Source organism: Crocodylus siamensis, chromosome 3 (assembly GCF_052110815.1).
Source record: "Crocodylus siamensis isolate JL-2025a chromosome 3, ASM5211081v1, whole genome shotgun sequence".
In the NCBI taxonomy this organism is placed as follows: domain Eukaryota; kingdom Metazoa; phylum Chordata; order Crocodylia; family Crocodylidae; genus Crocodylus; species Crocodylus siamensis.
Genome location: NC_143397.1, coordinates 73866202 through 73894146, shown reverse-complemented (window position 1 = coordinate 73894146; position 27945 = coordinate 73866202). Strand labels below are relative to the sequence as shown.

General features: G+C 40.6%; 1 long non-coding RNA gene across 1 annotated transcript in view; it reads left to right on the top strand.

Annotated features, from left to right (window-relative positions):
• Positions 1-27945, top strand: part of LOC149868404 (uncharacterized) — a 359260-nt gene that overhangs the window by 236000 nt on the left and 95315 nt on the right. Inside the window, exon 4 of the long non-coding RNA XR_016441244.1 lies at positions 26853-26980. This is a non-coding gene — a long non-coding RNA (uncharacterized LOC149868404). The remainder of the gene's footprint in view (positions 1-26852; positions 26981-27945) is intronic.

The window sequence follows — 27945 nt, the reverse complement described above, 5'->3', positions numbered from 1 at the left end:
TTGCTGCGATACTACTACAACTTTCTGACTCAAAAACAAAATGGTTTTGAGTTTTACACCTGTAAGGGTGGCACACAAGAAGAACCTGATCAAGTCAGGTAATATATATAGTATATGCCTCTGTAGCTCCAAAATGGAGGCTACCTAACCAGCATGAATTTTGGTGCCCTTTGGTGGCTGCAATTCTAATGTTTGTATATGTTCATTTTAAATTAGGAAGGAGGCATGTTTGTGGTAAGATTTTCAGAGGGTGACTGAGTGCAAAGTACGTACAAATGAGGAGTGGCCTCAGAAAGGGATATGCATATCTTATTCTTAAAATTCACCGGGGGGAAGGATATTTATGAAAAGTTGGGATAAAATATTTGAGCATGTGCTTGTAAATTTGGGCATAGAACCTACATCATCTATTGATGTTAAAGCTCCTTACTTCTTAAAACCAGGCCAGTAGATACATTAAATATGGATTTAGGTGCCCAACTTTAGAATGTAAAGTTTTAAAATTGTTGTCCTTAGTCACTTAAGACTTCTATTTATTCCTGTTATGTGTCAAATCCGACCGTCTGTCAGTTATGCTGCCGTGACCTGCAAATATAAGCCATGTTACAAGGAAGGCTTTAGAGAGATTAAAAACACAGTTTTCCCTGGTGCTAGAATGGCCCATTGCATTAACCAGTCCAGAGAAATAAGTAATAAAAATGTTCTGCATTTTTCACAAAGTGACTGTTTGTAAAATGATGACCATATCTTTTTGGTAAAAGGCCCCAAGATAAAACCATTCTCAGTGTTTTAAACCATCTGGAGTATTTTGTTTTGCAAGAGGAAATTAAAGTAACTTGTGACACACACAATCCCTCCATTCAGCAGAACTGCATAATAACAAATCTTTAAATATTTAAAGATATTACAACACTATAAGGCTTATCAAGATTAAAATTTTTAATTTGAGAAATATTAAAACTTTTGTATAATAGTGCATCCTTAATTAAGTTTAATTGAATGAAATATGAAGTGCACTTCAGCTGCATAAATAACTCTGGAGATGAATTAAATCAAATCAGGACCCAAGATGCAATTGCTTTTAATTAGGTTACAGTGTATGTGACACAGATGGCTGGCATTAAAGTAAAACTCCCTGGTTTATCACTAGTTCTACTGAAAAATGGATGAAAGGAAACAAAAGAATTCAGGAACAAAAGAAAGACCTAGAACTCTCTTGATGCTCATAGAGATATGTTTATTTCACTACAGTATTATCAACCTATACTGTGATGAGATTCTAGGAATGCATCTGCATATAAGCTCATCATTATTCAGCAATGCCTGAAATGTTCCAGTAAGGCTGCAGAACACAATGAACAACACAAGGCTAATACATATTGGTTAAGAAACAGTAAATGTTAGTCTTGGACTCCTTTTTTGTAAGCATATCTACAGCCCTCTTATGTTTGTCTATTGCATTTGTGAATGAATTAAGGTACTTTTCACCTACTGGAGTGCTTTAGTTCTTGGTGCTAGCCAAATATATAGGAAGCAGAAGTATGCTGTGACCTGGAAATACAGAATGGGAGATTTCATGTTGCATGAAGTTTAAAAAAGCAAAGGTATCCCAGACTGCTTCACTCTCAATTGGAAATGGGACCCTGAATTTTAGTAGATGAATAAATAAATTGTAGAAAATCTTGTTGAGCCTCCAGCCCCCATCTCTCACTCCTGTGCCTACTCTTAACAGTGTGGGAACATGGAATTAATTATCTTTCACTATCTGCAATCTGGCTCCAAGCCCCTTTTAGATCAGCTGCAGCATTTCTATATGAAGTGTGGGGAAATGGATATTTCCAATGCAGGGCCCTCGGCTTTGGAATTTGTTGCTTTTGATTGTACAAAGCCCATGTTCATTGTCTCTCAGATACAAAACTGAGTTGTTTTCTTAGGCAGAGATTTTTCAAAATGAAAATCAATGGGATTTTTGCTCCCAAGTCACTTGTATATATTTTTGAAAATCCCCGTTGTTTTTTGAGCTGGTGGGGGGAGATATTGAGGTTTATTTTTGCTTCTATATGACTATAGGTTGAATTTTTATGATGAAAATTTTCCAGCTAGTACTAGTTGTGAAATTAAATATTACTTAACACTTAACAACTAATTTTGATAATGGCTTTTATAAATTATGCACATGCTGTTTATACACAGAGGATAATGTAAAGGAATGCATTTTAAATAAATAAAATAAAGCAATGTGCTGGATTTATATTTCACATCCTCTCTCTTAATGCTATCTCTTTTTTTTTTACAGTTGAATTCTATAGCATAGTAAAAACAAAGCTATCATTAGGTTATATGAGAAATCAAATGTACAAATACAGAATAGGAGGTAATTAGGTAGTCAGCAGCACTGCTGAGGATTTGGGGCTTTTAGTGCACCACAGGCTTAACATGAGCCAAAAATGAGATGCAGTAACCAAAAAAACAAGTTTGGGTTGCATTGACAGGCGTATTGCCTATAAAACATGGGAGGTGATAATACTACTCTACTCAGCACTGGTTGAGTCTCAGCTGGAGTAATGTGCATAGTTGTTTTGGCTCTGCAGTATAAGGCAGTGGATAAACTAGAAAGGATCCAGAAATCAGTGATGGAGATGATAAAGGGATTGGATGCCAGCTGTCTGAGGAAAGGCTGAAATAGGTATTTTCAGTTTGGAGTAAACGAGATTCAGGCGGGAGATGATAGAAATGTTTAAATATTTGAACTGCAGCAAAGAAGAGGGAAAACAACTGCTGTTCCTTGCTCCAGAAGGCAGACACGAAGCAATGGATTTAAGCTGCAGCAAAGCAGGTTTAGGCCACATCTCAAAGAAAAAACAAACAAACTCCCTTATTGTCAGAACAGTAGGAGGGTGGAATAAGCTGCCTGGGAAGCTGTGAAATCTCCATCACCCAACTTTTTCAAGAGGATGGTGAATAGGTATTTCCCTGGGATAGCATAGAAATAGGGCATTCTGCATTTGTGCAGGGGGTTGGACCAGACGACCCTTGGGATCCCTTTCAGATCTGTGATTTTGATACTGCATGAGGCCTCAACCCTCTGAACCCTTAGGATCAGTGATTATAAGGCTAGAAGGGATACAAATAATCCAGACCCCATAGCTTTGAAATGTCTGACTTGCATAATGCATAGCTACTTTTTAGCAACCTTGCGAGTCACTAGGACTGACTCTTCCCTTATGTTCCACTGCAGTCCCTAAGGTCAGAGGAGAGCCACCTCCTGCAAGTACCATCTGCCTATCCTGTTCATTCAGTGAAAACATATGGGTGGGCATTCTCAATAGGTATGCCTCAGCTCTGGAACTCCCTCCCTCCTATGGCCTGTCGGAGCCTAAACCTGGACATCTTCATGAAGCATTTTGAGACCTTTTATTTGGGCAGGTTTTTGGGGGGAGTGGAGGGCCGTGAGGAGGAGCAGTTGGGGTTATTATTTGAGGTGTTTGTTGTTTATTACTTGCTATACTACTTTAGCATTTTACTGTTTTTAGAATTTATCTTGTGTTCTATTCTAAACTGCTATAAGCTTCTTTTTTTCTGGGGTGGGCGGCTTATAAATAAATAAATCCTCATTCTGTGATTTGACTTCATCATCTGGCTTTGTCCCAAATATAGAAGGAAACTATTTACTGAAACTTCTGCCATTTCTGAATTGTGAATTCCACTTTTTCCGTAGTGTAGTGGACCAGAATTGTTGTTAGAATTCTTTTTATTTATAATATACATAATGATTCTTTCTTATTACCATCTCTGCTGGGCCTGAATTTCTCCTTGTATCCTTTTGCTTTCAGATCTATTTTCTATAGTTCCCTTATATACTTTCTACAGTGCAACTTCCTTGAACTTTTACTGTATTGTTTTCTAATGTTTTTTACAAGCTAGCTTTTCTTCTCTGCTAATTCAGGCCGGTTTAATTATCCAGGATGGTCATCTTTTATGATGGCAGGGTTATGACTTTTGGGGTATCTATAAAACTGTTCTAAAGTAATTCCAAATGATCTTGCACGTTCTTTCTGTTTAAACTGTTTCTTCCAACTCATCACAATCACTTTCAGCTTTGTGAAGCTGGCCGCCTTGAAGCCCCAAATATACTTGATGCTTTATTTTGTTTGCACATAACAAAAAACAATTCAGTTGTGATCAGTTGTACCTAACAAGTACATCTCTTATATTTAACTAGAACCACCAGTAATTTCTAGTTCTGTGATCAATTCCACTTTACCTGTCAAGATGAGGTCTAGAATATATGTATTTCTCCTGTATTGTTTGCAACACATTTTGAGCTCAGAAATTGTCCTTAATATTATTTAGAAATTCTGGGTATATTTCAATACTGGTACATCTCAGGATGCATCACTCAGATTGAAGCCTTCTGTGATAACACACTTTTCCACCCTACATATTATAAATAAATATTTAATGAACTGATTATCTTGTACACTTCTGCATATGAGTAACTTTATTATTTCATAGATTTCATAGACATTAGGGCTGGAAGGGACCTCGGGAGATCATCGAGTCCAGCCCCCTGCCCAAAGGGCAGGAAGTCAGCTGGGGTCATAGGATCCTAGCAAGATAAGCATCCAATTTACTCTTGAAGGTGTTCAATGTAGGCGCTTGAACCACCTCCGCTGGCAGACTGTTCCAGACCTTGGGGGCTCGGACAGTAAAGAAATTCTTCCTTATGTCCAGCCTGAAACGGTCTTGCAGGAGTTTGTGACCGTTCGACCTCGTCATCCCATGGGGCGCTCTGGTGAACAGATGTTCCCTCAGATCCTGGTGGTCACCCCTGATAAACTTATAGGTGGCCACCAGATCACCCCTGAGCCTGCGCTTTTCCAGGCTAAAGAGTCCCATGGCTCTCAGCCTGTCATCGTAAGATCTGTTTTCCTGACCTCTGATCATGCACGTGGCTCTCCTCTGGACTCTAATGTAACTATATCACTTAGATTTACTAGAAATGTTCACACGTGCAAAATTACACCTGTGCATAAAGATCTAAGGCCCACAATATGAAGGTGAAGGCAGAAGAATATATATCTATAGTGGGTGCATCTATAGTAGCTGTCTACACATGCCCCTGACTGTGAAGTTGGTACTGTGTAAGTGTTTTAGCAAATACTAAATGACTGTGCAGTACCCACTTGTACTGCGCAGTCCCAGTGGCACATAGTTGGTTTCTGGCATTACCATAGCAACAAGCTATTGCACAATAGCTTACTACTGTAATGACATAGTGGTGGCATCATGGTTAGTGCCCACTAATGCTACGTTGCTGTAGTGATAAACTACTGCTATGTAGTGTCTTGTGTAGATGCACCCACTAAGTCAGAATACCATTGACTGTAAGGGGGGCACAAATAGACACAGAGATATGACTATGTGAATCTGACTGTGGGTTTAGAGCCTGTCTACATTACAGAAGTTGGTATAACTAGGCTGATTTCAATTTGCATTAATTTCACTAATTGAAATTAACTGTTATAGATCAGGTCTAAGATCATCCACCCTTGGAGGTTTTTAAGGCTTGGCTAGACAAAGCTTTGGTTGGGATGATATGGCTGGGGACGGCCCTGCTTTGAGCAGGAGGTTGGACTAGATGACCTCCTGAGGTCCTTTCCAACCCTAATTTTCCATGATACTATCATAATAGAAGTGGTGTAGGATAGAACCATATAGTAATTTTAGCAATAGGTTTACAAATGAAGCCATGCTTTAAATGTGAGATAGTGGCCCAGAAGGTGAGCTGGTATTATTGGCCTAACTGTATTACTACCTTCTTGAATGTTTATGTTTAATTTGAAAAGAGCCTATACCCAGTTGAAACCTGATTTGGGGGTGGGGAATCTTGCACTGCTGCTGCAAAATTACTTTCCTGCTGGTTTAATCAAAAGCAAACAATCTTAGTTTCCAAACATCTTCATCTCTCCCACAAAGTTAAGCGTAAGTTTTGTAGTCAGTAAAATTATGCAGGAAAAGCAGTGCATTTGTGCATGTGTGAAATGTATGAAAGAAAAGCAACTAGTGAGCATTTTGTAATATTTCATCATAAACTCTAGTAGGTATTTTCTGGAGGAAATTGTTTCCCTTCACAAAGGAAGAATTCTTATAAATAATAATTTATATCTTTCTCTACATACAAAGGACTTCTGGCTTCCTGACATGATATATCATATAAAATAGAATAATAACACATACAAGGGCAGACTCTTAATAGAAACTAAGGACTGAACACAAAATAAAGACAATGCTGTCTTACCTCTGCCAGCATTCATGTAAAAAGACCCAGTCCTGAAAATGTTTCCCTTGGTGAAATTCACCCATGTGGAAAGGTCCAATACCAGGGCATCTATGACATTTGCAAGGTAGGCTTATGTTTAAATTAAATGGTGTGTAAGATATGTGTTCTGTGTAGGAGCGAAAACTGTGTAAAAACTCCCACTAATTTCAATAAGAGATCTTTGTAAGGCTGGCTGAAACTCCAGGCATCAGCCTTCAATCCAATATTAATTCATAAAAACAAATCTGTTAGGAAAACATGAAAACATTTTAAATGCCAGTAGCAAACATGCATAGCATGAACTATTGATGGGTTTGCACACACCTAATCCAAGCACCTTTCTTCATCTTTTTAAAAACCAAAGCCAAGAAAACCCTAGTAGAGTTTTTTCTTAATAGACCATTTAATCTAGAAGGCTAGTAGAAATTGCACACAAACAGGTATAAGTGGTTGGAAACCAGTTCAAATCCGCAACACAACAGAAGTTGTTGCGCACAAATCATTTTCAAAGTGACTTAAGATAAACCTGGATGGATGTAGTATCTGATTTAGGTTAAATTAGTTAATTGAATTTCTGTCCCAGATCCCCTCCAGATTCAAATTAACTTACAGCCCCCTAGCATCGCAGGATGCTTTGCACCTCTCCTGCAAACCCTTCCCCCTCCCTTACAGGGTGGGGCTAGCTTTGGCTCAAGCTGTCTGCTCTATCCCAGCAGGGAGGCATGCTTTAGCACCCCCTGGCTTCTGGCTTGGGCTACTGCAGACATGTAGCTGCATTTCTGGAATCAAAAGTGAATGTCTGTTCACTTGCTTATCTGTTCAATCTATGCAGTTTAGACTGACCTGTGGAGACTGAATTAATTCAGCCTCAGGCTTTTTTACTGTCTGTACTTAACTGAAGAGAATAATCAGACTTGTGAAAGCTTCACCAGGACTCTTCATAACTCTTAGATTATCAAGAGATGATGCCAAAAATATTTTTTGCAATACTAAGCACTGGAAAATCTGATGGGATGGAAGAGGGTTACGATATAAAAAGGATAATTTTCTATTTGTTTTTTACAACTTTCTTTCTAATAATGTTTGACTTCATCCTAACATAAATCTAAATTGCCATAAATCCAAGGGTTATTCATTACTGTTGTACAGTTAAGATTGGAGGACCATTATGCTTGGCATTGTACAACATGTAGTAAGAAATCTTCCATAGCCTACAATCTCAGTTAGAATCATACATGCCTAAATAGTTCATACAAGCCTAGAATCTAATAGAAATCAGCTGACACCTCCTTTGTATAAAGCAATTAGGCTCAGACTATTTCAACAGTCATGTGCCTAAGCAGATATAAGTGGCTAAGTGCAATACTTTTTCTTCTGCTCAGATGTTAATAGAAATGATGGGTAGGTGCTCTTTTTCCTCACTGCTTTTTAAAAATGTACTCTTGGGCACTTTTACACATACTTTGGGGGTGCATGGTGATTTATTTAGAGTGGCTCCAAAAGTCACTCTAATTAAAGTACCACTGAATCTCCTGTAGCAGTGTCCCTTCACTTTAAAAGGGCAATGGGGGTACTTGAACTAAAACTCATCAAACAAGCTTTAGTTCAAGCACCCCCACCACCATTTCTAAGTGCAAAGATGATAATACATGAGATGTAGGAGCCTGCTGGAGCACAGCAATTGCCATGCTCCAGCAGACTCAGTTAATGAAGTCTGCTCTGACACACTGGAATTCCAGCGCATCGGGGCAGCCTTGGCACTCTTATATAGGCACCCCTTGAGGCTAAGACAACAGTGGACATATCTACATGAGATGCTTAGTGCACAGAGAACTAATTCTACTATGCATTAACGCGGCTGGCAAAAACTATGCTAATGTGCATTAGATATCATGTAATGCATATTAACACCATGTAAAAACTGTTCTTCTGTGCTAATGCGCAGTAGTTCTTATTACAGTGCATTGTTAGTACCTGTTATTACAGGTACTAAACTTAATGTGTTCTAATTATGGTGCATTAATGAACGTGTAGATACACCCAGTATGTAACAAGAACACACACATTAATGCATTTTCAAGGGCCCCGAGCAGGGAGTTATATCATATTTAGGTACTTAATGGGTAGAATAGGAACTGGCCTAGAATATTTGCTTGGACACAATTACAAAAGAAACATTCAACAGAACCAGAATTTGAACATGCATCTCTGTGGTGGCTTGTAGCCACAGAACAATCCTTTCTACCAGCTAACACTGTGATGTTTCCCCTTGGAAATATAACAATGTTGACAAAGACAAATGCACACTACTTCATTTTATTCTTCACTATAAACACTTACCAAGTAAAGATAGACTAGCAAGGTGATTCAGATAACCACAGGTTGCTTTAATGGCCCACTGCCAGCAGCGTGACAGTGTGGTGGGTGCCCAGGGTGGTTGCCGTGCATAGGGGTAGGGGGGAACTTCCAATTGCTGCTACTGCCATGGTTATAATTGCATGGCTGCAGCACAAAAGCCATGGGATTTTTTTTTGCTCTTGCACCCATTCCTGCCCTACTCCACTCAAGACTTTTCACTTTCTGACTATCATTTTACAGGCTTGAATGTAGGAATAGCAGGAATGAGCTGTTACTCTACAATGACAAGCTGTAAAACACATAATAAATAATCCTCATCTTTGTGACAATTTAGAATTATGTTGAGGTGCGGTTGTCAATAAGAAGGACTAATTTTCAACCTGTGGCCTGTGTTCACTTTATTCCATCTGATGTTTAATTTGTACTAATACCATCTGTGGTTGGACTGCCTGCTGAAGGTTTGTGACAGAATAAAGCTAGTGTTCTCTTTCGTGTCAGCGCTATTTATCTAGATCTTTTCATAGTTTGGATTATGTAATCAGGCATAGTAGAAAGGTCATATACAGAAGCATTTTAAAATAGTCTTGTAAAATCATCTCCTCTTCATTGTCTACAGAAATTAGGATTCCAATTACATAAATCTTTTTATGGAACTCTTAGTACCAAGAAGTGAACAAAAGGTGAGTGAGCTTGATTTTAAAAGCTGCTATAATGCTGCATGCCTTTTATAAATCTGTTATTGCATTTAGGTGGAGATTTGTGAGAAACCTGTATGATTTGTTTTCCTGTTTTCAGTGGTGGAAAACGAATTTCTCCCCATTGGGTTTTTTGGTTATTTTAATTTGTGGTCTGTATATTTCTGTGATGACTAACATATGTTGAAGGGTTTTTGAAACTAGAGGAATATGACCCATGAGAGTTGCCTGAGGAGCTCCAAGGCAGGGTCAGCTGCACCCAATTTTCAGAACAATATATAAAGAAGTCAGACTGCCAGAAAGTGTTACTGCTGTGTGGAGAGAACAGAGTTGTCTATCTCCAGAAGGAAGACATTTTAAAAAGATGTCTTTCTTCTTTTGCTTATTTGGTTGCGGGCCTTTTTTGAGAGAGTGGCCCACAGAGGTCTTTTGAAGAGATGCTCCTTTGTTAAAATAAAAAACAAAGTCACTTCCTATTCTCTTCTCAGATGTCTCATCTTGTTTGTGAAAGGTCTTTAGGTCTAGTTCTGCCACACATGAGTCACTTAAAAATGTTGCCTAGAAAGGAAACAGCTTATAAATAAAACTTGCATATCCTTTGGGAGGGTACAGTTGAATGCAAAACATCCCTAACAATGTTACTCAACTCTCCTTTCTGTCACTCATGATCTGGGGAGGGTGGCCTTCCTACAGTGCTGTCATAATTTGTTTGCTGGAGCAATATATGCAATCTTTTACCTCCCAATGAGGCACAAGAAGTGCAAAACACATCTACAGCTAGTATACAGGATGAACACAGCTGTAAGCATACAGTTCATAGAGCATAAGGCTATCACTTTTGCTCATTTAAAGCTTTAGCAGTCTTCCATAGCTGTGCGAGAAGTGTTACCTTTGGGGCTTTACACTACTTGTTTCCAGCCAGGATAGCAATGCCTGATCCAATTTCCTGTCAACTCTTCAAAGTGGCTTTATCAAGAATAAAATTAAACTGATTAACTTGGCCTAAAATCAAACTTGATACAATACTACTGAGGGAAGTGAATTTTATGTTAGGAAAAGTTTATATTAGGAATGACGTTGGCCCAATATGCTGTAATGAAGCTTATTTTGTTGTTTTGAAGCATGTAGATGATGCTGCAAAAAAGTTGCCCTGACTTCCAGTTTCATTACAAATTTTAAATTCTGGTCAGGTCCAGTTAGGTATTGGCTTAGAAATTCGATGAGACCAGACTGTTTTGTGGGTTAAACTCTGAGCCTTTTAACATGATGTTTGAGTTTTGTCTTACCTCCCAGATTCTAAATGAAACTCAAGAGGTATGAACCTACAGGCAAAGAAAGCAAATGTTTGTCTCGGCCCCTTCTGACTAAGAAGCCTGGGTGACACCCAGCTTCCCTGTTATTTCAGATGTAAAATCTACCAGCCTTGGGCCAGATTTGCTGGTGTGTTCTTGTTGATTTAGCAATGCAAATAATTCAGTTTTACTAATCAGCAGAGTTTGGCTTAAGGCTGCCCCTCCTTGGTTTATCAATACAAAGCAGAAATAGACTACCAGTGAATCTAGTCCTGTGGTTGCATAGCATATTCGTATTTATGACAGAAGGGCACCCCTTCCCCACCTACACATCTGTTGTTCACAAGATCAAAGCAGATGAACAAGCAGGATGCTGAAAATGACAAGACTACCCTTTAGTAGACTGTTCTAAGAACAAGGTTGTTGTATATTTCTAAATGTTTGCTCAGAATGGAAAGAAGAGAAAACGACAATATATTCATATATGGTTTATAGCTTATACCCCCATGTTAATAGGAAAATAAAAACAGGATTTAGGTCGCTTATGGAGTCAGCAAAGTAGTTTAGGCTTTGCTTATATCTATATAAATTCTGGTAGTGCAGTGACTTTAAATGAGCTACCTTGGGTACTGGTAGGGGGTCTAACTACACTAGCACAGCGTTCTGCCCAGGCTAATTTACTGTGGGGCAGTTAAAGCGCCTAGTAGAACTGAAAAACTCTTGTAATGTGGAAGGCAGCTGCAGCAAGTCTAAGCAGACTCCAGAATAGGCTTTTATGTATCTCCGGTTTAGCCCTTGGCATGCCTAAAAATTAGGTGATTAGCCCGACAGGATTACTCAACGAAACAGGGTTCAGTGTCTAAGCAACAGGGAGCGTTTAGGTGTCTCTAATGGTATCTTCGAAAACCCAGACACTGCATGAGGAGTGGTCTAGAACAATCCAATGGGAAACACCTAGCCCTGACATATGCCTTGCCATTCTGACTGGAATTAATTGCTTGAGGTATAGATGTGCCTTTATGCACCTAGTTAGCCAATCAGAATTTTGCCCTTTAACAATACTTCACTCTTTATCTACAATGAATAGATGCCAGCACAATAGAGGATGTTCAGGAGATGGCATTATGTCTGATAATAGCTTGTTCTGAGCACTTGATAATTTTAAGAATTTTCAGTTACCTCAGGCAGAGGGTGTTAACTGTGATACTGTGCTACACGAATCCAAAGGTAGCTGTGCTTAACAAAAATGAAACTTTAAGAGAGACTTTAATTTCATCAAGGCCTATGACACTGTTTTCTATGCCATTCACATTAATAAACTAAGGTAATATGGTCTAGATGGAAGTACTGCAAGATGAGTATGCTACTGGTTGGATCATCTTGCTCAAAGAATAGTTGTCCACAGTTCAATGTCTAGAAGGGAGGAGGAATTGAGTGGTCTTCTCCAGGGGTCTATGCTGCATTTGGTAGTGTTTAATACTGGAAAGAGGTAGTTATCTGTGTTAGTCTGAAGGCAGGCTAGCACCTTACAGACTAACTAAATAAAGATATACATACATACATAGAGAGAGCTTTCATGCTCACTTCATCAGATACTGTGCAAGTATGTGTATAGTGCAGTGTATAAAGTAGAATGAGTGATTTGAATATAAAAGGTGGAAAGACAGGAAGGAGAAAAAGGGACAGAGCTGAGAGAGACAAACAAGTGAAGAATCCATAGGAACAAAGGGGCCATAAAAGGTAACCCATTACCCCTAGGACAGAGGGGCACTGTAATCAGGGGACAACGTATATAACATTGCAGGTGAATGAACATTGGATGTTATACTCCTTCTGCAGTCTAGCGATGAAGTAATTTGTACTGTTGTGGGGGCCCAGCATGCATTTAGGTCTATTGCAAGACCTGATGCTTTGGTGAGGATGGCAGTTAATCTATTTCTTGACTGACAACATTTGAGGTTGGGATATGACTACCTTGAAACTATAATCCCTTTCTAGGAGGTCATCAATTATATGTCCAGGGGTTAGTATTGTAGCAGTTTGGAGAGAGGTCTGAGTCTGGCTTTGTTGATTTGAGTGGCTACAGTTTTGGGATTGTATTATAATTGTAGGAATATCTGCTCCAGAACCTTAAGGTGTTCATCCCAGCCAGTGGAATGACAGCAGGTATGGTTGTAACATAGACCTTGGCTACAGATGATAGATCTAGTGGCATGCTTAGGGTAAAAGCTGTAGTGATCAATACAATGTGGCAATGATGTGGCCACTGCAAACCTTCCCTGTTGTGTGTCTAGGTTTAACATCTTAACTAATGATTTGGAAGATGAGTTTAAGTCTGTGCTTAGCAAATTTGCAGATAATGACAAATTGGGTAGAGTTGCAGACATTTTGGAAGGTAAGTTTAGGGTTCAGAATGACCTTGATAAACTAGAGAAGTGGTCTGAGATGATTGATTGAAATTCACTCAGGACAAATGCAAAGTCCTGTACTTGGGACAGAACAATCATACGTATAAATAGACACTTGGAAGTGATTGACTAGGCTACAAAATGGACTGGGTGTTATAAGGGCCATAAGGTGGATGTGTGCCAACAGTGTACTCTTGTTGCAAAATAAAGCCAATAACACCGTGGACTGTATTAACAGAAGTATCACTTTTTAAGTCAAGGGAAATGATCCTTCTGCTCTGTTTGGCCATAGTAGGGTTACCTGCAGTTTTGGACACTGCTCTTCAAGAAAGACATGGACCATTTAGATTCTAGCAGAGAGTAACAAAAATGATTAGAGGTCCTGGAAACATGACTTATGAGGAAAGGCTGAAAAAGCTTGGACTGCTTAGCCTGGAGAAGAGATTGGGGTGGGGGGCAGATATGATAGTGCTTATTCAACTACCTGAAGAATGGCTATACAGAGAATGGTGATAGACTATGGTGGCAAGGAGCAGGACAAGGCACGGTCTCAAATTGCTGCAAGGGAAATATAGGTTGGATATTAGGAAGAATGTTCCCACTATGAGGCTAGTTTAGTACAGGATACTAGGAGAGCTTATGGAATCTCCATCCTTGGAAGATTTCAAGAGCAGGTTAGATAGACACTTCACTGGGGTGGTTTAGTCAGGAATGATCCTGCTTTGAAGAGGAAGTTGGACTAGATAAACTCCTCAGATCTCTTCCAGCTCTACTTTCTATGATTCTATGTTTTTAAGCAGAGTATAAAAAGAATTTGCTTGAGAAAAGTGACTGAAGCTATTAATTAAAGATGCATCACTCTTGTGATACTTCTGACAATAAGTACAGAATCAAGTTGTCAGTGGATGTCTCCTCGGAGCAGTCCCTTTACAACAGTGTGGTCAGAACTAGACACCAATAGCTAGTATATTATAGGCGGTTCTGGCAGATAGATCATTTACCTTTTCCTCAAGACTTGCAGTTGCCTTGTCCCACATGTCCTGACATCTGTACCACCTGTTCTTGTTGTTGAAATTGGTTGCATCAGAAATGGAAGAAAAATTTAAAGATTCTATAATTATGAAAGCAATTTGTCCCAAGTAGTTCAAATATATTTTTGTATCTCTTGTAAATGGCATTTGTCTTGGCAGGTTAGAAGACTGTACAGGCAGCCCCTGCTTAACATTGTTTTGCTTAGTGCTATTTTGCTATAACGCTCATTTTAAATTGATACCTGATTTCACTTAGCGCTCAGCAAATTTTGTTATAATGCTTGTGGTTGCCATCTTGGGTTGTCAAATACTTTCGGTTTCACTTAACTCTCGTTTCACTTAACACTCGGTTTTTCAGGAACCAATTAAGAGTGGTAAGCGGGAGTTGCCTGTATTACAAATACTAAGAATTTGAAACAAAAGAAGCTACATTTAAAGGCTGACTTTGAGAAGCTCATTTTTTGGACAGGCTCAGTTTTTCAGGTTCAGAATAATAGGGTTGTGTGGGAGCATTGAAACACTGCATAAATTTATTCCTGAGTGAAAAGTGTTAGAAACATCAGTATTCTACGTAATACAGCACAGATTTAGCCATGGTGGTCAAATGGTTCCTAGGTTCAGACAAACTGACTTGTTAAATCATATTGACATCAGCTCAGCAAATTAAGATGCCAGTATTTGCTCAGGGAAGTCCAGTATGCTAGAAACAACAACATTTCTCCAAAACATTTCAGGTATCCTAGCAGGAGACTTAGTTCCAGCAAACCCGCCTAATCTGTCTGACTCAACCCTGTATTTAGTCTATCTTGACAGCATATCATTATTCCTTAAAATATATATCATCAGTTTTCCCCCAGTCTTGGTTTAATAATCAGTATATTCTGATTAAATTTTCCTCTAACTGAATCCTGTTTCATTTCTGTATGCTGCACTAAACTTTGTCTCTTCCACTCTGGTGATTATACTTTACAAATACTTAAATCCTTCACTGGTCACCTAGATAAATATCCAAGTCCTGCATCCTATATTCTCATTTTCTTGCTCATTCTTGCTGCCCTTCCCTGAACTCTGAGTTATTGAAGATTAACATAATGATTTAAGTATTTCTGTATATATGATATGCTGTGTGAGTGGTAAGCATTGATAATCCTTATGCATATAGATATAAACCATTTTTAAAATTGATACCACAGATTAAGTACTTATGTTCTCTGCAGTGTTTAGCAGTTATTTTATTCTCAGAACTCAATACAAATAGTAGGAAACACTTATGATTTATTTTTCTTCTCTGTCTCTCTAAGAAACTTTACAACTGGTTTATGCTCTAGTTTTATAATTTTCTCCATGCACACTGCAAGAATTCCTGCCGTCCACAAAGGAAATATACCATTGTCTTGCTGAAAAGCTGGTGTTGTATAATGAATTTCCTTGCTTATATGGATATAAGAGATATGCAACAGTTTAATTTAAAATTATATAGTGACAGAGTGAAACTAGGAAAGGAAATAATGTTACTGAAGGTGTGCTCAGCTTTCTTAAATATATCCCTGTTCACAATAAGCATGGTCTTCAGGAACCTGGGTGTATAGTTAAAGAGGAGTAGCAAGGCTACCTGGGATCACATTATGTGACTCCCATTAGTACTGCAAGAAGCATTTTGCCCATTTTTGATTTTGCTCTTCATAAAAGTGGCTGTGTCTCTTCTGATGGTCTGTGCCTTACTGCACAAAATGGCTGTAAAGCAGAAAGGTAAAAGTCCACAAAAAGTTAAAGGCAACCTAGTTTCAGACATATATTCCTGAGAGTATTGATATGAACTGCCATATGCCATAAGGCTGGCTGGTTAAAAGTGTTTTTGATTAAATCTTTTTCTGTCAGGGAAAAATCACCTCTTCATCAAAACTAAGTTTTCTTTTGCGAGAACATATTGATTTTGATGAACATTATTTAGTGAAATTTCCTCACATGGGAAAGAGAGAGATTCCCTTATGGAATAAGCAGTACACTGGTGATGAAGACATGTGGTTAAATAATGTTGAGCAAGAACTGAAATCTTCCACATTCCTCATAAGTGCCCTTACCATCAGACCACTGGCAATTCAGCAGCTTTATTTGAGTCACACAATGTATTTTAAAATCTCAGAATCTTCACACAATATAATTCTTTTCTGGTTTGTCATTCTGTCTGAGTTGGAGCTGATTTGTCAGGTTTAGTTCAAATGAGACAATAGTGGCAAATGTAGGAGGTGCTGGGGGACTAAAATAGTGGCACTTACAGTGATTGTACTTATTAGATGTGGCCATGGTGTGATGGAAATTACACCCAGAGGTAGGGCATGTACTTACATTAAATGGGTAGAGTCAGACAGAACACAGGGATCAGGTGAAATGCAGTTGAAACCTGACACAGATAGACATAGAAACCTGTTTAAACAGCTTTTGAAAGCTGCCTGGAATTATTCAAAAGTGTACTTGGAAAATCAAGTGCTCTTTTGAACTGGTTCAGTATGAATCAAGTTGGTGTTCTGTGTGGACACCAGGGATGCTGATAGATGTTCAGGCCCCATGCTAACTCATGGCACTTTACATAAAGTGTCATGAGTTAGAGTACCACACTGACCCAACAGATGTTCACCTGGTCAGGAGAGGGGTAGGGTTTGAGCCTGCCTGCAGCTGAGAAGCTTCCCCTTTCCCACAGACCCCCTTCCTGCTCTCAGCTCCAGGGCTGCCTGCAGGAAGAGAGTGGGGAGAGGGGAAAGGGAGTGAGCTGCCAGCTGGGGTCTGCCCAGCCTAAGCTGGAGGTGGGGGAAGGGCAGAAGATATGGGGTGGGGGTTCAATTCACCCTCCCCTCCAGCTCAGGAAGGGCAAACCCCAGCTGGCAGCTTGCTCCCTCTCCCCCCTCCCTTCCTGCTGACAGCCCCGATCATACCACAAATTAACCCTAGTTAACACAAGTGTTCCTGAAATGGAGTGCCTTCATCTGATCTCTCCTTTGATGAGGATCAATTTGTTGTGTGATTGGCCACTTTAAAAGCAAGCTGAAGCCATGCATGTGTGTCATGGCATAGCTGTAGAGTGGTTTCAGGGGGGTGACCATGTGACAAATGTAACTTCTATCTGAACCCCAAGGCTAAGTATAGACAGTCAAAAAGCCTGAGGCTGAAGTGATTCAATCTTTGCAGGTTAGTCCAAGCTGCATAGATTGAACCAACAAGCAAGTCAACGGACATTCACTTTTCCAGAAATGCAGCCACAGGCCTGCAGTGGCCCAGGTCAGAAGCCAGGGGGTGCCAGACAGCTTTGGCCAATGCTAGCTTGCCCAGTCTAAGAGGGTGGTTTGTGGGGGAGGTTCAAAACATCCTGGGATGCTGGAAAACTGTTAGTTAACTTGAATCTGGAGGGGTCTGGGACAGAAGTTCAATACACTGATTTAACCTAAATCATTTAAGTTTGATCCAGGTTAAATCATACATCCAGGTTTATCTTAGATGAGTTTTGGCCATTTTGAAAGGAGTTCATGTGCACTGAACTTCCATTGTGTTACAGATTTGAACCAATTTCCAAGCATTGATGCTGGCTTATGTGTAATTTTTGTCCCTAACCCAAATGTTCTATGACACATCTGGCTGTTCCTCCAGGCATCCTACACTGCACAGTTTAGCCACCATGGTGTGTGCCCTGGACAGAAGTGGCTGGGCCAGCAGCTGTGGTGGTTGCTGTTCTTACACCCTGTCTAAGTGGGCATCTAGAGTCGATGTGCTGGTCACCCTCCCCACTTGTTACACTATTGCCACATTACATGTCTCCTCAAATCCTACCCTCAATGCAATGGTCCAGTCTGGTATGCAGCCAGAACTCTACTACCTCCTTTTAACCTTTTCTTGGCATTTTTTTTTTAAATTAATGAGCTCTCTTACACTGCTTGCTGCTGAATAAAAGCTATCTTTCTAATAACCATTTGTGTCCTTTTTTCCCTACTCCAGCATTCCCCAGACCCTGAAACCCAAAAACATGGGTCCAAGAACCTCCCCATTTTCCCAGCCACCCCGAGACAAGCATAGTGCAGACTTTAATAAGCTTCAGTGGCCTGCATCTGACTGAACTCATGTTGAGAAGAGAAAGGAAAGCAGAAAAGTGAAAATGTCCACAACTACAGGTTGCCCACTCCCTGAGGTCCCCAAATTATTGGTGCAAGCACTCCCTCCTCCACTTCCTATTTCTTAACTACTGGCTTGGGTGCTCACTTCCATCCACTGGTGGCAACCACAGCACTTCACACAATTGTGAAGTGGTGCCCATTCAGTGACATTTGCAAATGATTCCATTTTTATGCAAGTCTGCACCATTGACAGGATTTAATCTGTGTCCTGTTAATTGCAGTAAAAAGACGCTCACTGGGGCATCTCAGAAAGCAACCCTCTCTGTGCAACCTGGGAATTTGGTGTGTTCCTACCCTCTGAATCTTTAACGGTAGCAAGCATTGGCACTTCCATTTGTTATACTAATAGTCACATTTACTATGTTGAAAGCAACATTCAGATTATAAATGCTTTTTGGGCCTTGGGCACATCCTAATTGCATTTGGGTTATTTTAAGGAGTTAAATAGTTTCAGAATTAAGAGCCAGAAGCAGGCAATATATAGTGCTGTCTATCCTATATTTGCATGGGATTGTCCCTCTGGGGAAAATATATTGCACACTAATCTAGGCTTAAAAATATGGAGAGACCCAAGAGAGCAATCTACTCAATGAAACTTCCACCCTGTGCAGATATTAGACAGTCTTCCTAAATTGCTATTTGTTGCCCTCATTAGCTTCTTAGACCCAGATACAAGCATAAAGGAAAAAATAGTAGGTGAAATATCTCACACCATGTTTCTTAGAAGTGTTCAAAGGGTGTTTATAGAGTATGACTAGAAGGACACAGAAAATGTCAAAGTGTACTCCTATGCCATAGAAATATGTGCTTGGATTTGTGTCCATTGACATACAGAAGAGTAATCAACACTTTGAATGTCTTAGTGTCACTGCCTACTGCTAGCTCTGCGTTCTTGACCATATGCAATGGCAACTTAAGTGTACTCACTATTATTAAAGAGTTTAGAAAAACCTTAATCTGAAATCAAATCCTTGTTGCCTACTTCTACACAGCCTAAAATTCAACAAGACTTTATTTTTGGACAACCAAACAAGGGGAGAGAGGAAGAGAGAAAAAGGAAAATATCAGGTTTCAAAATGGAAGAAATCTGTAATTATAAGTAGTAGTATACCACTCCTCGGCACAATTGCCTACAACAATAGGGCAGCATGTGAACTGCAGCTGGTGTGGGAAGCAGCAAAAGAGATGTTTGTGTTATGTACATATGGTAGGAAAAACCTACAGTGATTCATAAGATTTTGACAGGTTATAGCTCTTAAGGTAGAGGATGAACAATAATTCTTCCAGCAATCCATTATGCCTGAATCCACTTGAATGCCAAAGCCATAACAAACTGCAAGTGACTTTTTCAGTATGCTAAACTGATGCTACTGAAATGTACAGCAGCCAACATTACTTAAATGGAAGATTTAAAACACTGCATCCCTCCTCTTTCTCTTCTCACTTTGTGTAAATTGATATGCACTATATACACTACACTTGTATGTGTAGGTGTCTGAATGCTCCTGTTTCCACAATCCTCAGTGATTACTTGATAAATTCAGTTAGCAGCAGGGCATATTTGCAGGGCATATCCAGTCTTCAAGACTAAGTACAGATGTTTAAAAAGCCCAAGGCAGAATCAATTCAGTCTTCGCAGGTTTTTCTAAGCTGCCTAGATTGAACTGATAACAAACTTTACTGATCAGTTTTTGGGTGGTCAAGACAGGCAAAGGCCTGCATTGCCCCAGGCTAGGAGCCAGGGAGTGCTCACATTCACTACCCCTTGTGCTAGACACTGATGAAGGCTGCTGAACCCTGCAGGTTGGCAGCCCATGCCTGATTGGCTGCTGGACACATGCTCCTTTGTCCTGCTGTCAGCCTTAGCGGGGGAGAATGCCAGCAGATAATCTTTTCCCAGCTCTGCCCCCTCACCAGCTGCCCCCCTCTCTGAGAGGCAGGGGACAGGGTAACGTAGCCCCAGCCTCATCACCCCCAGACTGACACTGACTCCCCCCCCAGCTAGGGTCTGCAAGGTTTGGGGTGGGGGGAAGCCTCTGTGGTGGGGGATATTTTTCCCCTTGCAGGCCAGTGAGCCAGCCTGGGATCACCCCCTTGCCAGTTGCCTGCCTCTCTGAGAGATAGGGTGGGGGAGGAATGCACCTCCTTGACCCAGCACTGCCCAGCCAGGGTTTCAGGGGGGCTGGTGCCACCCCCTACCTCTCAGAGAGTTGGGCAGCTGGAGCGGAGGTGTGGTTGGGACCACTCTGGGGGCTTTCCCTTCCTCCATGCTGTGCAGACCCAGGCTGGAGGTCCGGGGTGGGGTAGGGGGTCTGTTCCCCTGTCCCCCTATCTTTTCAGACTGACAGGTGCACGTAGGAAGGAGGCTAGGGAATACAGGCTTTACTGCTTCACTGGAGCAGATAGCTAACCAGGGCTGAAAAGCATCCTGGGATGCTGGGGGACTGTGAGGTAACTTAAGTAGGGAAGGGATCTGGGACAGAAGTTCCATAAAGTGGAATACTACACCCATCCAGGTTTATCTTAAACCAGGTTCAGCCATTTTGAAACTGGTTTATGTGCACCGAACTTCTGTTCTGTTAAAGGTTTAAACCAGTTTGTAATCACTTATTTCAGTTTATGTGTAGTGTCTGTCTCTAGCCCAAGTGTTATTGTTGTTTAATTCAAATAGAAGTGAAATGGCTGGTATACAGTGTGGGCTAGAATCTGTTTAATTAATAATTGATGGCTCGAAGTCCAGAGAATGAAGTTCCAAAGAATGTGTCAGCTGAGACTGTCATGTCTTGTCTTGTAGGACTATAATGCAAACGATGTCAGTGAAATAACAGGACAGGGAACTGGAAATGGATGCATTGCAACCCCAATCAATCAACTACTGTTAAATTTGAGTTACCTGCAGAGAGAGAGAGAGAGAAAGAGATTGAGATCGATCTATCTATCTATCTATCTATCTATCTATCTATCTATCTATCTATCTCTCCTTTTCTAATTCCTCCCTCCCCTCTTTCCCTCCCTCTCCTTTTTATTTTTTTATTTTTTGTTCTGTTCGCTTTAACATGTTAGATTATTTGAATTTGGCTGGTGAAAATGTTATGGTATTCTCAATATTCATGGATCTGTTACTATGGATTAGTTGTTCTCAGGCATTTTAGACTCATGGCATCCCTCATTAGTCTCAAGATATACTTGGAAATTTCAGCTTCGCTTATTTTTTGACTACAGAAAAAAAATTAACCAATTCTTCTGGAGCAAAGAACTCAGATAGAGCACAGGTCACAATGTTTTTGATGTTGTGGATTCCTGTTTAAAATCTCCTGGTTTTACACATGATTCACAAGATAGGTGTTTGCAACCTGTAAGTACTAATATTTTGCAAAATCTTTAAAAGGATCTCATGGCACCCCAGGATTAAGAATCACTCTGGCTGAGAATCACTGGGATAGACAATTAATAATCTGGGTTTGGGGAAGACAAATGAATTTGTATGAATGAACCCTTTTGCCTAAATGTAGCTGCTAAAGATTTGATGCAGTCTTCAAGTGTGGCATTCAATCTATTACCTCAGCACTACCCATTTTATATTTGCATATATTTATATAATCTTATATATTATAAAGAACAAATAAAATATTTGTCTCAAACACTGTTTTTCCTGAATTTTCTTGTTTACTCTTGCCTGATCTGTTAATGCAGCTACATAAGAAATTTGTAATCTGTAGAGGACTGAGATACACCGTCTAGACTGGACCCCTGAACATGTGGCCTGTAAGTTCCTGCCCAGCTCACCTCTTTCCTTCCCACTCTCCACTGCCATTTGTTCATTCCATGGTGGCCAGGACGGGGCTGGAGTGCCTGAGCTGCCCTCACTGCAGGTGGGTGGTACGTGGGGCCAGGAGGGTGGAAGTAGCATGTGCTGGAGTAGCAATGGGAGAGCTGGATGCTGTGTGCATGGTGTGTGTGTGTGCAGAGGGGGAGGGTAGTGTTTTGAGTTCAGCTTCCCGCTCTTTCTGCTGTGCATGCCTGTATGCAGCACACCCTCCCCTCCCAGGTGCTCAAGCCTGTGCTGAGGTGGAAGGGCTATTGCCAAGGTGAGCATGGCTGGGAGAGAGGGAGAGCTGTGCACATAGTGGTAGTGGGGGAGGATTGGGATGGACATTTGGCAGCCCATGTGGTGAGGGAAGAGGAAGCATCAGGGGTTTCTTGCCTGTCTGCCCATGTAGGATGTAGCTCCCAGCTCTGTGGCCTGAATGGCATGTGGCCCCCAGCTGCCCCAAAATTGGACAACCCTGGTTTAGACAACAAAAATCCATAGAAATTGGGGGTGGAAAGTACCTATTAAGAGATCCTGTCCCTCTCCTAATTACCAGTTACAAGTTAACAATTCGTCTTGGAAACTGATTCTCTTCTACTCTCCATGGCCTTAAGAATAAGTTGTTCCTATTATGGAATTTCCTGATTTAAAGGCTAGGTATAGACATTTCACACAAACTGGTATAAGTGATTGGAAACGAGTCTAAATCTGTAGACCTGGATGGATGTAATATCAGATGGTTGTAGTATTGGATTTAATCATTTTAGGTTAGACAGCTGGTAGGGTGTGGCAGCAGGGCTTGGAGGCATGTGCCTGACAGCCAATCAGGGTGGCCCCTGCTTGGCTGCTGTTGGCAATCTCAAGCATGCTGGGAAATGTGTGGGAGCACCCTCCACCTTCTGGCTTCAGCCAGTGCAGGCATCTGCATGGCCCACGCACCACCAAACGGCAAATGTGTGTTTTGTTTCCTCCTGATCCAATCTACACAGCTTAGAGAAACCCACAAAGGTTTGACTGATTCTGCCTCTTGCTCTTTGAACGTTTCAAACTTACCCCTAGTTTGAGGTGCATTCAATGGTTTTCATTATTACCAAAAGATGACACCTTCCTTTGGGTTCCTTCTCTCCCATAGCAAAATACTTTACATTTTTGGTTCAGATAAGTTCTGAAAAAGGTAGCTTTTACAGGCAATGTGCTTGTCTATTGAGATGTAAGTAATAGCTAGGAGAAGACTTGTCCCATTCCATTGTTAGGCTTGCTTTAAAACAATGAGACCAGCATGTTATCAGCACTTCTTATTCCAAAAGCAGCATATCAAAACACTGTTTGGCTTTGTATGTGTATGATGACAATTACTCCCACCAACTGCCATCCTTTTCAAGTGGAATATGGTTTGGCTGTCCGGTAGGAGGCTGCAAAGGGAGGGGAGATTTTTTGTGAAGCTGCAGGAGTGAATTACACAGATTTATTTTTAGAATTGGACTTGTCACACTTGAATGTGTGAAGGAGTGGGAATGCAGTGTCTGTAGTCTGTCAACAGGGATTCTTGGTCAGAGAAAATTCTTCCAAGTATTTGCATAAGTATTTGGAACTTTATTTTCTCCATTACTATACCATAAAGAAGAAGATAATGGCGGAAGTTTTACATTTCTTGATGAATTGTTGGTATAATTCCAGAAAGCACCTGCAATGTGTTTTGTAGACTTTCCATACTCGCTGCTGGTTAGCATGGCATCACTGCATTAGGAGCTGTTCATGATAACACAAGCTACCTTGATGGAACTTGATGAGTTATATTGAATTGTATACATACAGCAATTGGCAGGAAACTGATGTGTGGAACTGGGAATAGACTTTAATCCCCCACCCCAGGTGTATGCTTTGAGAAAGCTTTGAAACAGTTCATCAGCATAGGTTCAAAGATTCAGTCTGTGCTTCTTAGCTCATTTCACTAGACCTTATTTGATGGGGGCAGGGAAAAAATAAAATGCCAACATGAAAGAAGCTCCAAGTTGCATCTGTCACATTAAAGACACTCTGCTAAAATAGTGGTAAAAAAACCATGCATCAGGGGATTTGCTGGATTTCTCCAGGAAAGGAGAGCTCTCCTCTGCCTGTGGAGAGGATGATTAGCAAGGCATGCACACATACAGGCAATGGGAATTCATTAGTCTCAATTCCCAAATAAACAGGATTCTGCAAGATGGGATCTCAGGTTATAACTGCTTGTGATATTACCTGGTTCTGTGGCAGACACAAGCAAATTCAATTTTTAAAGCTGACTGCACAACACTTTTCAGTTAATAAGAGTTTCAAACCCCCCCACAAACACATGCACACAGAAAGCGGGTGCACTCCTTTTGTGGGGGTCATTAATGGTTCCTGAAGTGCAGCTCTGTGTAATTGCAGATTTGATCATCCTCAGTAATATGCTTTCTTAAGAGTTTTCATGATTGATGCTGCTATCTGATGGAAAATAAATTAGCCCTGTATTTTTAGCCCTAGTTTTATACATTAAAGAGGTTTCGTTTGGTTTTTTTTTTACCTTTGTTATTATGTAACCAGCCAATTGCTATACTTTAGGAAGACCACACTTCAGGCAAATTTTTAATGTTTCTAGTTTCCTTCTCTTAGTGACATATCAGCTAACTGGGTTTTACAAAACCCTGGTCTAAGCGATCTTCAGGGATCCTGGTTTTCGCTGTTTAAAAAAAAAATCCCCAATTTTTGGTTTAAAAAAGTAACCTAAAATACACATTTTCCCATGATTAGTAGTGTTTCATTTTGATCATGGAAATTTGTGGAGTTTAAGGTTACTTTTTTAAAACTGAAAATTGGGGATTTTTTTTAATCAGAGAAAACCAGGATCCCTGGTCATCTCCTCTTACAAACAAACTAAAAGAAAACTGCTACAAGATTTAGTAAGATTTAAATAAATAAAATGAGGAAATACCTTATCTAATAAATATTAGCATAGTCTTTATGCTATCACATATTTTCTTCACAGGATCCCCCTACTTCATTCAGTGCATGGAATGGACAGTTCTCACTTATGAAACAAATATTGAATATTTTGTACATGTGAATGTTAGGTTTTCCATTTCAGATGCCTAGGGCTTGTATTTTGTGAGTCCTTAGCATTATATATCCCTCTGTGTTTAAGTCTCAGCTCACCTGGGTTTCTACTGCAGCTGTGAGTGCCTAACACTTCTGCAAATCGGTCCCCACAGGCTCTAGTACAACACTCAGAAAACAAGGAAAAAATGAGTGGGCATCTGTGAAAAATCAGGTTTAAGAAGCTTGACTACCATGACATGGGGACTGTGGCAGACGCAGGGAGAAATTATCTAGAGCAGTGTTCAAGTGTCTTAAGCATTAAATTGTCCTTTATCTGCCTGTAATCACCTGCCTTATTCATTTCTCATTTTCCAACTTCTGTCCCAAATGAGACAGGAGTCCTTAACCAATTCTCCCTTGCATTCCTCTGATTCCAGACAGCCTGTGGAAAAAATAGTATATGAACATGTAATTAAAGTCCATATTGTAACGTGTATGTAAGAAGGGAAAATGAAGGTTGTTCAGGCAAGCTTGATGGCTTGGATTTTTTCCCCACTTTACTTTTGTAATGTGGATTTGTGCCTCTTCATTTTTAACCGAAATACCTGAAATCAAACCTAGGACAGTTTGCTGACTTTGACCTAGATTTTTGTTTTTGGTGGAAAATGGAAGAAAAGAGAAAGAAAAAAAGAAAAAGGCAGTCCTCTCAGGGTTTGTCTAGATGAGTGTGCACATGTGGTCTGGGGCAGCACAGACTGCCTGCACTGCACTGCACATGCACGTCTTCACTGTGCTACTGATTTGCAGTGTAGCAGGTTTGTGCCTGAAAAACCGGTGTCTGAAAAAAATGGGTCGGTGCACATGGCAGCAGCATGCACTGCCTGAAACTGGAGCCTGGCTGGCTGGAGCCACACTCGGGTTGCTAGGCAGGCTCTGTGTGCCTGGATCTCTGCTGCTGGAGCCCTGGGAGGTCCCCATAAGTGCAGGTACGGCTGCTGGGGCCAGCCCAGGTGCTGGCCCCAGCCTTCCCAACCCCCCTTGGAGCAACTTGCTGCATGCTAGAGTATGCATGCTCAGGTGTTCCCTGGGGACAAGTAGCAGCAGCACAACTATGTGCTGCTGCTATTTGTCCCTGGGAAATGCACATGTGCACTCATCTGGATGTGCCCTAAGAGTTTCTTGTAACTTTGCCTATGTTCATTCACAGCTTAACCCAGGAACTTTGAAAAATGCAAACCCTGGCAAACCTTTTGATATGAACCCCCGCCAAAACTGGTATTGTTAACTTGGTTGCCAGTTATCTGTAAATATTGGGACAGCACAAAGAGAGTTAAAACAAACCTGTCAGTTTAAAAACCAAACACATGTCTATAGATATAATGTGGCTGGCAGCTTCACTTATTTCCAGTCCCAAGCACATGATTCCTTGCTCCTGGTGCTTTGGCTGGAAGTGTTTCCTCACAAGGACAGGAGACTCAAACAGCATCAGCACATCCATTACCCAGTCCTGTCTCTGACCCTGGGCTTGCTCAGCTTGGCAATGCTGTTGTTTCTGGATCAGAGCCAAGATCCTTTCCATTTCTGCTGTTCCAAATCTAATGGTGGGCCCCAGCTTGCTTAGTAAGATGCTCTGACCTTTCCATCCTTTGTGTGCAATATCAGTTGAACCCTTCTGTGCATTTCACTTTAAAAAAATGAATTTGTTTCTGTCCATCCAGGTAATAGCACAAGTAGTTAAGATCCAGTCTCTCAGCCTTCTGGTTGCCTGGTGCCAGACTTCGTGTGAAATCTGAATTCTGGCCTGAGCTGGACCTCCTGAGTTTTGGGATGAGGCCAAGATCTTGTGGTGAGTGTGTTTAAATCCTTTTTAAGGATTGCAATGGGAAGTGATGTAAAACTTAACTTTGATCAATACTGTATTATTTAGAAGACTTTCTGCTTTTGGGCTTACCAAACAATTCTTGTGTAGCAGGATTTATTGAGCACGTTTGAGGAGGAGGAAGATAGACTTTGAAGTGTCTTGCAGAAGTTGAATCAACAGAATAATCATCCTGAGTACTGAATTTGCCTGTGGTTTTAAATAGCAAACTGCTCAAACATCACAAGCTAATTGGGTAACTTGAAAGCAAGTACAATTGCAAATTAGTTGCTTAGTGGAGCAAATTAAAACTTTAGGATCTGGACCTCCTGAGCAGCAGGCTTCAATGGAGCAACAGTGAACAAAAGGCATAACACCAGATGGTAAAACAAGGTAATTTGATCATCTTACTTGAAGGAATGATGCAGCTTATCTGGGCAGTGACAACATATACTCTGAGAGTCTTATACAGCATTAAGCACACTGTCAGTGCTTACACAGTAACAAATGAGAAGTTTTGCTCCAGAGACAGGGCCAGAAGGAAAAGCTGGTTGAGGGACCAGCTGGCCAAGTTCATGTTATTTGTGTTCTGTTTGTATTACTTGGAATTTGTTCAGTGAGGCTCATGGGGATGCCAGAAGTGCAGCAGCCTCAAAGAAACAGCCATTTGGGCATCAGTAGAGCATTTTGAATAGTGCCATTTCAAAATAATCAGTGAAGATGGAGATTAGGGCAAGAACTGTGAGGTGTGTAAAAAAACCCCAGTAATGTACAGGTGGAGTTGTAATGGAATGTATAGACTCAATGTAGGTTACTAGTAAAGTCCTTTAGTATTGACCTTGAAGCCCATCTTAATTAAGGCTTTTCTTAATGATGAACGCTCATGTAATCCCAGTGATATGCAGAAAGGTACCCCCTCTCCAATTGAAGGGATGTCACTGTGTGCATGTATG